The sequence below is a fragment of the Nomascus leucogenys genome, chromosome 6 (genome assembly GCF_006542625.1).
Source record: "Nomascus leucogenys isolate Asia chromosome 6, Asia_NLE_v1, whole genome shotgun sequence".
Lineage (NCBI taxonomy): Eukaryota > Metazoa > Chordata > Mammalia > Primates > Hylobatidae > Nomascus > Nomascus leucogenys.
Window position 1 is genome coordinate 96,947,595 of NC_044386.1, and position 9,786 is coordinate 96,957,380.

The following is a 9,786-nucleotide window of genomic DNA, read 5'->3' on the forward strand; positions in this document are numbered from 1 at the left end:
CAGCAGCAAGCAAAACCTTTCATATTCCAAGGGCCAGGATGAAAAGGATACCTCTAAGCCATTTGGATTTGTAAAGTGCAGCTTAAATGCACTGGGGGAGAAGAAGCTGTACTCAGCTAAGAGCTTCTGCATGAGTTATGAGTCTCTTCCAGTTTCCAGCCTGACCTTCTGGGATAGGCCTTGCCAGGTGCCCCTGAGGCCCAAGGCCCCAGCCTCCTGCCTGACTCTGCTAGGTTCAGGGTTCTGGTCAGGGTTCAAGTGCTGGGTGGACCCAGGGCAACATTGTGGCCTCCAGCAGCTGCCAGCAGCTCCGGCAGTAGTCCGTCCTAGGGAGTGTGGAGCCTGAGCAGACTGGCTCATTATGGTCTGGTGGGCATCCCTGAGCCAGGGGCTGGCCCAGGAACTTCCCAGAAACACTGGAGCAGATGGGGCTGTTAAAAGGCACATCCCTGAGCTTTCAGCCAAATTACATGGGGCGGAAATGCACTGAGGCCGTCTGCAAACTTCTTCAAGATCCAGCCCTGTACTTGCTTGCTTCCTTCCTTCCTGAATAATTGAATAATTCCCTTAAAACTCTGTAGGACCTCCTTCCCTTCCCCCAACACTTCGTGAAAGCAGCAGAGGGGGTTAGTGTGGAACAGGGAAGTGGCCAAGTGAGGGCAGTAACCCATGGATTCAGGAGACTGGCTACATGCAAGGGCGTGGAGCAATACGTAAATATAGTGGGGAGAGTGGGAGCCAGGTTTCTTGTTGTTGGAGAAGGAAGTTGAAAATATGGAAAGAGGAGAAATTTGAGTGAATCCTATAATGATGGACTGGAAATAGAGGTATAGATGTGAACTTACGATTTTTAATGTATGGATCTAGAAATAAATATAAATATATGTGTATACACACACACAAATACACACACACATTCCTTGGCTCTGGCCACTGAGAGGGTCTGGGAGCAACAAACCCCCAAAATAAATGAGCAAATCTACAGCCCAGATCTGCCTCTAAATCATTCGCCACTGAAAGGAATCAGGGCTCCTTGGAGAAATGACTGATTCCAGGGCTGGGGCAGGGGAAATAGAGCACTTGAAACATCTTGTTGTTTCAGACAGAAAGTGCTCAAAGAATGATGGGGACATGTTGAAAGCACATAAGATAATATCCAGATTATATAAAGAACTCCTGTGTCCAACAGCAGAAGAAACAACCCAATTAAAAAGGACTTCAATAGACGTTTCTCCAAAGAAGATATACAAATGGCTGATAAGAACATGAAAAATGATCACCATCGCTAATCACTAGAGAAATGTAAAGCAAACCCATAATGAGATGTCACCTCACACCCATTAGGATGGCTACTATCAAAGAAAGAAAATAAGCACGGGTGATGATGTGAGAAATTGGAACCCTTGGGCGCTGGGTTGGTAGGAATATAAAATAGTGCGGTTGCTATGGAAAACTGTATGGCAGATCCTCAAAAAATTAAAAGTAGAATTACCATTTGATCCAGCAAGTCCACTTCTGGGTATATATCCAAAAGCATTGAAAGCAGGGACTTGAAGAAATATCTGTACACTCATGTTTATAGCAGCATTATTCACAAAAGCCAAAATGTGGAAGCAACCCAAGTGTCCCATCAACAGATGAATGGATAAACAAAATGTGGCATATCCATACATTGGAATATTACTCAGTCTTAAACAGGAAGGAAATTCTGACACATGCTACAGCTTGGATAAAACTTGAAGACATTATGCTATGTGAAATAAGCCAGTCACGAAAGGACAAATACTATACCATTCTACTCATTTTAAGTACATAGAGTAGTCAAATTCACGGGCACGAAAAGTAGAATGGTGGTTGCCAGGGGTTGGGGGGAGGAGTCATTGTTTAATGGGTACAGAATTTCAAGTTTGTCAGATGAAGAGCCCTGGAGATGAATGGTGGTGATGGTTGCACAACAATGAGAATGTCCTGAATGCCATTGAATGGTACACTAAAGCGGTTAAGATGGTACATTTTATGTGTATTTTACCACAATTTAAAAAACAAAAATGTGAAATTAAAGAAAAAAGGACACAAGAGCCAACTTGAAGAGGCTCCCAATGGCCACATCAGGGACAATTTGAGCATCAAAATAATGATCTGTAAGTCAATATTAATACAAGTAAATAAATGAATAAAAAATAGGGAGAAGAGAAACTCTTACTTAAAGTAGAATGCAAACTAATAAATGTAGAAGGGATAATGGAATTAGGAAATCATATTTTGCAAGCACTGTAAAAATATTTGATTTAGTCAAGAATCATTAATGGATACTAAAACTATTGGGCAAATTTTTGATGGGAAACAGGATATTTACCTAATTTCAAACTTATTCTCTATAAAATATTAATTAATTAATTATAAGTTAATTAATACGTATAATATACTCATTAATTAACTGAACACTGGTGAAGCCTGGTAGATACCATCTTAACCAAGGAATAAAAGTTAATATCTCCAGTAATGGGGCAAATTGACCACAAATAACCTGACAGGATGCAGTGCAAAGAACACAGCATCAGTTTTGTACATTCCTGCCCAAAACACGTTAACATCAGAGCAACTTAAATTGTGAGCCATTCTACAAAATGACCGGCCTGTAACTGTTCTAGGTGTCAAGGTCATAAAATTAAAGGTGAAGGAACTGTCTAGGACTGAAGGAGAGTAAAGACATTTGACAACTAAATCAACATGTAATCATGGATAGGACTCTTTCGATATAATGGACATTATTGGGATAATAATGAAATTGGGATGGAGTCTAAAGATTAGACGGGAGTAAGACAGCATCCTACCTTCACTGGCTGCAATGAGATTTGGGAGAGTGTATCTGCTTAAACTTCTTCTCAAATGGTTCAGAAAGAAATAATTCCTGTCTCTTTCTCTTTCTCTCTGTCCTTCTGTCAATGCCTCTACCCTATGACCCACTCATGGGGACAGAGGCAATAGAAAGAAGTGCTTATGTTTGCCAAAAGTCATGTAGAAGAGTATTTATAGCAGCAGTGTCATAGCCCTCAATTAGAAACTACCTGCATCCGTCCGCCTGGGCTGCCTTAACAGAATGCCACAGGCTGGGTGGCCTAAACAACAGACATTTATTTCTCATAGTTCCGGAGGCTGGAAGTCCAAGATCAAGGTGCCGACTGGGTTGGCTTCTGGTGAGTCCTCTCTCTCTGGCTTGCAGATAGCTGCTTTCTCACTGTGTCCTCAAATGGCCCGCTTAGTGTCTCTTTCTCTTCTTATAAGGACACCAGTTCTATTAGACCAGGGCCCCACTCTTATGACCTCATTTAACCTTCACTACCACCTTTTTTTTTTTTTTTTTTTTTTTGATGGAGTCTTGCTCTGTTGCCAGGCTGGAGTGCAGTGGTACAATCTTGACTCGTGGCAACCTCCACCTCCCGGGTTCAAGCGATTCTCCTGCCTCAGTCTCCCAAGTAGCTGGGACTACAGGCATGCGCCACCACGCCCAGCTAATTTTTGTATTTTTAGTAGAGACGGGGTTTCACCATATTAGCTAGGATGTTCTCTATCTCTTGACCTCATGATCTGCCCACCTCGGCCTCCCAAAGTGCTGGGATTACAAGCGTGAGCCACCGCACCCAGCCTTTTTTCCTACTGTCTACATAATTGCAAAGTTTAATTACTTCCTTAATGGTCCTGTCTCCAAATACAGACACATTAGGGGTTAGGACTTTATTCCATAAAATCTGGGGGGACACAATTTAGACCATAACACTACTCAAATGCCCATCACCAGTAGAGTGCATAAACAGTGGTGTATCTATACAATGGAAGATTCCATAGCAAAGAGCATGAATTAATTATTAACACACGCAACAATGTGGGTGAATTTCACAGACATAATCTTAAGCAAAATAATCCAGGCACAAAAGAACATATTCTATGTAATTTCATTTCTATGAAGGTCAAGAACAGGCAAAACTAAGCTATGCCAAAGTCGATTTAATGATAGGTGGGTACTGCCAGAAAGGCACATAAAGAAGATCTCGGGTATACTGAAATGGATAATGGTTACACGCGTGTTTGCATATACAAAAATCATTCAAGCTGTACATGTAAGATGTGGATGGTTTACTCTATAAAAGTTACACCTCCTGTTTCAAAAAGTGAAGTGTGGAGTGAAGTGTTGAAGGGAACGGCATGAACTGAAATAAGGTTAGTGTGTATGCCATGGAGAAGGACGAGGTGTGGGAAGAGGCTAGGGAGAGACGCAGGCCCTGATATTAGACCCTTTTGGAATTTGGATTTTGGGGGAAAATGGGAAGCTGTGGAAGCTACAGAAGGGGTCTAAGAGGGAAGCGACATAATCACATTGCATTGTACAAAGACCTCTCTGGCTGCAGAGGGTGCAGCAACTTAGAGGGGCCCGAGTCGAGGCAGGCAGACCAGTCATGAGGCTGCTGTGGTCGCAGCTGGGGGTGGCGGTGGCTTGGCTCTGCGTGTGCTGTGGGGATGCAGAGCAGCAGGCAGCTTTGCAGAATTGTCAGGTTGATGATAAATCGTAGGTGGGACAAGGGGTAGACAAGGAGTCCTAGAAATGTGCAGGTTTTTTCCTTGAGTGACTGGGCAGATTGTGATGCATTTCCTGAGATGGGGAATATTGGAGGGGAGGAGGTTTTGGAGACAGTGGAGGAGGATGTGGCTTGGTCATGGTTGGGTTGAGTTTGAGATCCCCATGGAGGCAGTAGGAAATAAATCAGGAGATCCCAAAAACAATGGGCTTGAATGCCTGTCCTAGGGGCAAGACAGGTACACCAATGAGGGGAGTGGCCAGTGGGTACAATAGACAGTGGTGGAGACTGTGGAAAGGGGGGAGCGTATGTCTTTTGTGAAGGAGGCAGCCGCCAGCTAAAGCTGATTTAGGATAAACGCCCAGCAGTACTGGCCTTCCAGGTGTTCAAGAGAGGGTGGGAGTCTGGATCTCGATATGAAATCTGCTGTTTTTTTAAAAAAGTTATCTTATTTTAAAATTTTTATTTATTTATTTATTTATTTATTTGAGGCTGGGTTGTGAGACTGGCTAATCTTTGTATTTTTGGTAGAGATAGGGTTTCCCCATGTTGCACAGGCTGGTCTTGAGCTCCTGGGCTCCAGCGATCCTCCTACCTGCTGCCTCCCAAAGTGCTTGGATTACAGGCGTGAGCCACCATGCCTTGCCTGAAATCTGCTGATTAAAAAATATATATATTTTAAATGGAAGGATACATGCAGAAAAGCATAAATGTTAAGCATACAGCTTGAAAGATGATCATGAAGTGAATTCACTATGCTGATTTTCAAAGCACTCTAAACATTGTAGGCCAAACAGAACATACCTGCATGAACGTGGGGCCACCATTTGGGAAATCTGAGACAGAGGTTTGAGAAGGAATGTGGCTGGCCTTGGGGGCAGGGTTGTGAGTGAGGCAGAAGGAGCAAGTGGATAGTGAGGGGGAAATAGTGGCGGTGGAGCTGTGAGCAAGGCCAGATCCGATTCAAAGGTGTGGGGAGAAGAGGAGCCTGCAAGGGTCCCATGAGACCCTCCAGGGGCCCTTGGTCTCTAGTGGGCTGATGCTGCAAGTTGCAAATGTGGAGTTGGGCCACCCAGGGAGGCATCAAGGAGGAAGTGGTCTCACACACTGAGGGGGAAAGCCTAAAGTTCCCTTAGGACCCCCTAGACACTGGGGCAAGGTATAAATACTGCTCGAGGGCAATTGGATTAGAGAAATTGATGGTGCTCTGATTTTATTTTCTCTCTTGATGAAAAAAGTATGACTTTTACACTGTGGCAAAATAAGAAGCACACGGTTGGCCATGGTGAATGGCCAGCACAGTCATTGCTGGCATCGATGGCATGCATAGTCAAGGTTGTGAACTTTTGCCAGCTCACCATTTTTCACGGTTAAGATAGTTATTTGAGCCGGGTGCAGTGACTCCCACCTGTAAGTCCCGGCTACTCAGGAGACTGAGGTGGGAGGATATCTTGAGTCCAGGAGTTCAAGGCTGCAATGAGCCATGATCGAGCTACTGCACTTCAGCTTGGGCAACAGAGCAAGACCCTGTGTTTGAAAAAGAAACAAAGATATTTTTCTCCTCTAGGATGCGATGAAGTCACACATCCTCCACTGTACCACCCCTCCATGTGTGTCCCACTTGTGGCTCCAAGACCCAGCCCCTCCGCAAAAGACAAACAAACCAACCAGCTCACCATGACCATCCCCTCAGGAGTCCCCAGGGGAGATGTCTGAGTGGTGAGGAGGGCACTGAACTCCACCCCGAGGCTTTGTGAAGAGGGGAGGACTAAGCCGAGCCTTAAACAGAGCTTCCCAGGGGAAGAAGGGGAGTGGGGTGTGGGCATTCCAGGAAAAGGGGACAGCAAGAGCATAGGTTAAAAGTGAGACACAGCCTGGTTGTGTGGGACACAACGGGCAGCTGAGCTAAGGGTGTGTGACTCTAAATAAGGGGACTAAGTCCAGGTGCCAGGCAGGGGCACTGCTGCAGGACCAGCAGGGTGGAGGCTACTATGATAGGCCAGGCAACAAAGGCCCACAGCCGATCATCTGTCCCCCTCGTGTCCCCGCAGCATGGCGGCCTCACAGTCTGGCACATGCCAGTCCCTTGTCCAGACCCCTGCTCAAGCCAGTCTTGGCACCTGGAGTTCCCTTCCCCTCCACCAATGCTCACCTTGGTCCTAGAAGACCTAGGCTCCTTGAGTCCCTGGCCAGGTCCACTTGCCTGTCTGAATCCCTATGGGGATCCACAGGCATTCCTATCACTTAGCCCACTCCCACCCCCGCAGAGACCGTTAGGGGTTACCCCAAGCCTCTGTCAGCTCTATCACATTGCAGAGGTCTTAATCCTCTACAATGTCTGTTTTTCTTTGTAGCCACTGAGGATCTCGTGGTCTACATGGGTTTCATCCACATCTGTGTTCCCAGTGCCCAGCACAGAGCAAGTCCCATAGCAGGTATTTACCGAATGCTTGTTGAATGAATGGTGAACGAGTTGACCCTTTGCATGACATGGCATCCAGTATCTGTGACCTGGAGATAGTGATGAGAATATTGCTTCACAAACGGCAGTTCCAGGGATTCTATGGCAGCATTTTATTTAAAAGCATAAATGCTGCTGAATGGATGCCATGCTTCTGCTTGTCAGGGGGAGGAAAACAGAGGATTCCAGAAAATTGTCTCTAATTTGAGCACAATTTCACTCTTTCTGTTGACATCTCCTGGTGTACTTTGAAAAGACTGCAATTCTGTACCTTTAGCCAGGAACATCCAGTCGGGGAGATCACCAGAGCAGCTCTGTGGGTGACGCATTTGGAGGCCCAGGCCTTAGAGCTGCATGTCATGGGGCAAACGGACACTGGGCTCAGATGACCCTTCCCCTCCCACCCAGCTTCCTAGACACACTTCGCATACACTCTGCCTGGGGCAGCAGAAAAGGCTAAGGTTTTGCAAACAGACTCATTTACTATGTGGATAATTTAGTCTGCCCAAGCCTCCATTTCTTCTTCTGTAAAATGGGGAGAATGCCTTCCTAATAGGGTTGCTACAAACAGTAAATGAAATATTGAATGTTGGATACTTAATATAATGCCTGTCATTAGCAGATGTTAAAAAAAATCCCTCCCCTCCTATCCCTATGTTCACTCTCATCAACACTAGCCTGGCCCCTGCCTCTGGAAACAAACCTCTCTAAGGGTCTTGGGCTGAGCAGCTGATCCCATCAAGGATGGAGCTGGCACCCAGAGTTTTCACTTTGTGAGGATCTCTTGGAGCAAGAAAAGTCTTTGGTTCAATAAGGAAGAGAGTTCAAATAGTGGAAGCCAGTGGGGGAGCCGGTGGGGGAGGCTCTGTGAGCTGGGGACTTTCTAAAGGTGAGCATCTGGGATCAGCTGTGATTCTATCATGCCTGCACCAACCCCTCTCATAAACACCAGTGGTCATTATGCACTGGATAAAATCCCAGCCTTTCAGTCAAGTTTTCAAGCCTTGGTGATCTAGCCCACCTGCCTTCATTCATTCACTCCACAAACATGCCCCAGGTCCCCATCTCCACATCTGTACACAGGCTGGTCCCTGGACCTGTGACAGCGTCCCTCACTCTTACCTACATTACTCACTAGCCCTTCATGTTAGAAACCATCTGTGCCCCTCCAGAACTTGGTCCACAGTTGTTTATGCTTGTGCCTTGGCTTCCCCATGGGCTCTGGGCATCTGTAGTCAGGGTCCACAACCGAGCCATCCTGAGGACACCCAGGCAGAGCCTTGCCTCTTGCTTTGCACAACACCATGGCTCAGTGTCTTCTTGGAGTGAATAAGCGACTGGGCTTCTCTACACTCAAGTCCTTCCCATCTCAGAACAGTCCAGGTGCACTGAAGGATGGAAAGGTGGGAGCACACTCCTCCCACAGGCTCTCCAAAGGGATTTGAGAGTGCTGTACTTTCTTTGCCACACAGGCATGTGGCAGATATTTGCATGTCTATCTGGCATCGTAAGTACACAAAGATGGTTTGTCTATTTCCCATCTGCTAACCTGCTTGGATGACCTCCTCCTCAGCACAGCACACAAGAGCACTAAAGTGCCCCAGGGATGCTGCAGGCAATGTCTCTACCCTATTTCCTTTTAGAAACCAGCCCAGGTCACGCAGCAATAGAGCAAGCCAAATGCAAATGGCCACCTCCTGGGTCCATCCATTGTCCCTTCTGGCCTAGATCCTGCCTCAGTGATATAGAAAAAAAGATGAAGGTAATCTGGAAGAGGAAGCCCTGAGATGCTGTCAAAGGAGGAAAAAGATCCAGGGTAGAAGCAGGGGAGAAGACTGGCATGTGGGCAACAAACCCTGTCTTCTAAAAAGACCTGTGCCCTTGAAGTAGGGAGACAGGCCTGGAAGAAAGTCCTGGAGCTCCACCAACTCCAACACCAGTGTGCGCCTACTGCAAACGCAGGCCAAGGGTTATTGTTCCCACTTACAGATGAGAAAACTTAGATAGATCATGCTATGGTCTGAATGCTTGTGTCCCTCCAATATTCACATGTTGGAACTTGATCCCCAATGTGATAGTATTAAGAGGTGGGGCCTTTTGGAAGTAGTCGAGTCCTGAAGGCTCTGCCCTTATGAATGGGATTATGTCCTTATAAAAGAGGCTCAAGTGAGCTCCCTGGCCTCTTCTGACACGTAAGAACACAGCAACGAGACGCCATCTATGGAGCAGAGGGCAAATCCTTACCGGACACCACATCTGCTGGGGCCTTGATCTTGGACTTCCCAGCTTTCAGGACTGCAAGCAAAAAAATTCTGTTGTTTATAAATTACCCAATCTAAAGTATTTTGTTGTCATGGCAGGAAATGACTGACAGGTCAGTGTCACATAACTCACCCAATTAGAGTGGGCAGGGTAAGGTCTTCTGATTCCAAGGCCAGAGCCAAGGGGACTAGTTTGTTAGTGATCCTGGGAAAAAGTGCTATTTGCTCATCCAGGAAATACAGATTAAAACCCCAGTACATGGGGCTGGGCATGGTGGCTCATGCCTGTAATCCCAGCACTTTGGGAGGCTAAGGCAGGCGGATCACAAGGTCAGGAGATCGAGACCATCCTGGCTAACATGGTGAAACCCCGTCTCTACTAAAACTACAAAAAATTAGCCAGGCGCGGTGGTGGGCGCCTGTAGTCCCAGCTACTCAGGAGGCTGAGGCAGGAGAATCGCGTGAACCCGGGAGTTGGAGGTTGCAGTGA

The 9,786-nt window shown here is 46.4% G+C and overlaps 1 protein-coding gene across 2 annotated transcripts in view; it reads left to right on the plus strand.

Moving 5' to 3' along the window:
* Positions 1–9,545, plus strand: part of HMG20A (high mobility group 20A) — a 101,058-nt gene extending 91,513 nt beyond the window's left edge. The window contains exons 10-11 of one of the 2 annotated variants that reach the window (XR_004030573.1): positions 6,929–7,009; positions 8,764–9,545. The gene's annotated coding sequence lies outside the window, so the exon portion shown is untranslated. Of the gene's footprint in view, positions 1–6,141; positions 6,160–6,928; positions 7,010–8,763 lie in introns of those variants that run through there. The other variant, XM_030814856.1, reaches the window with a different exon arrangement.
* Positions 9,546–9,786: the final 241 nt, after the last annotated feature.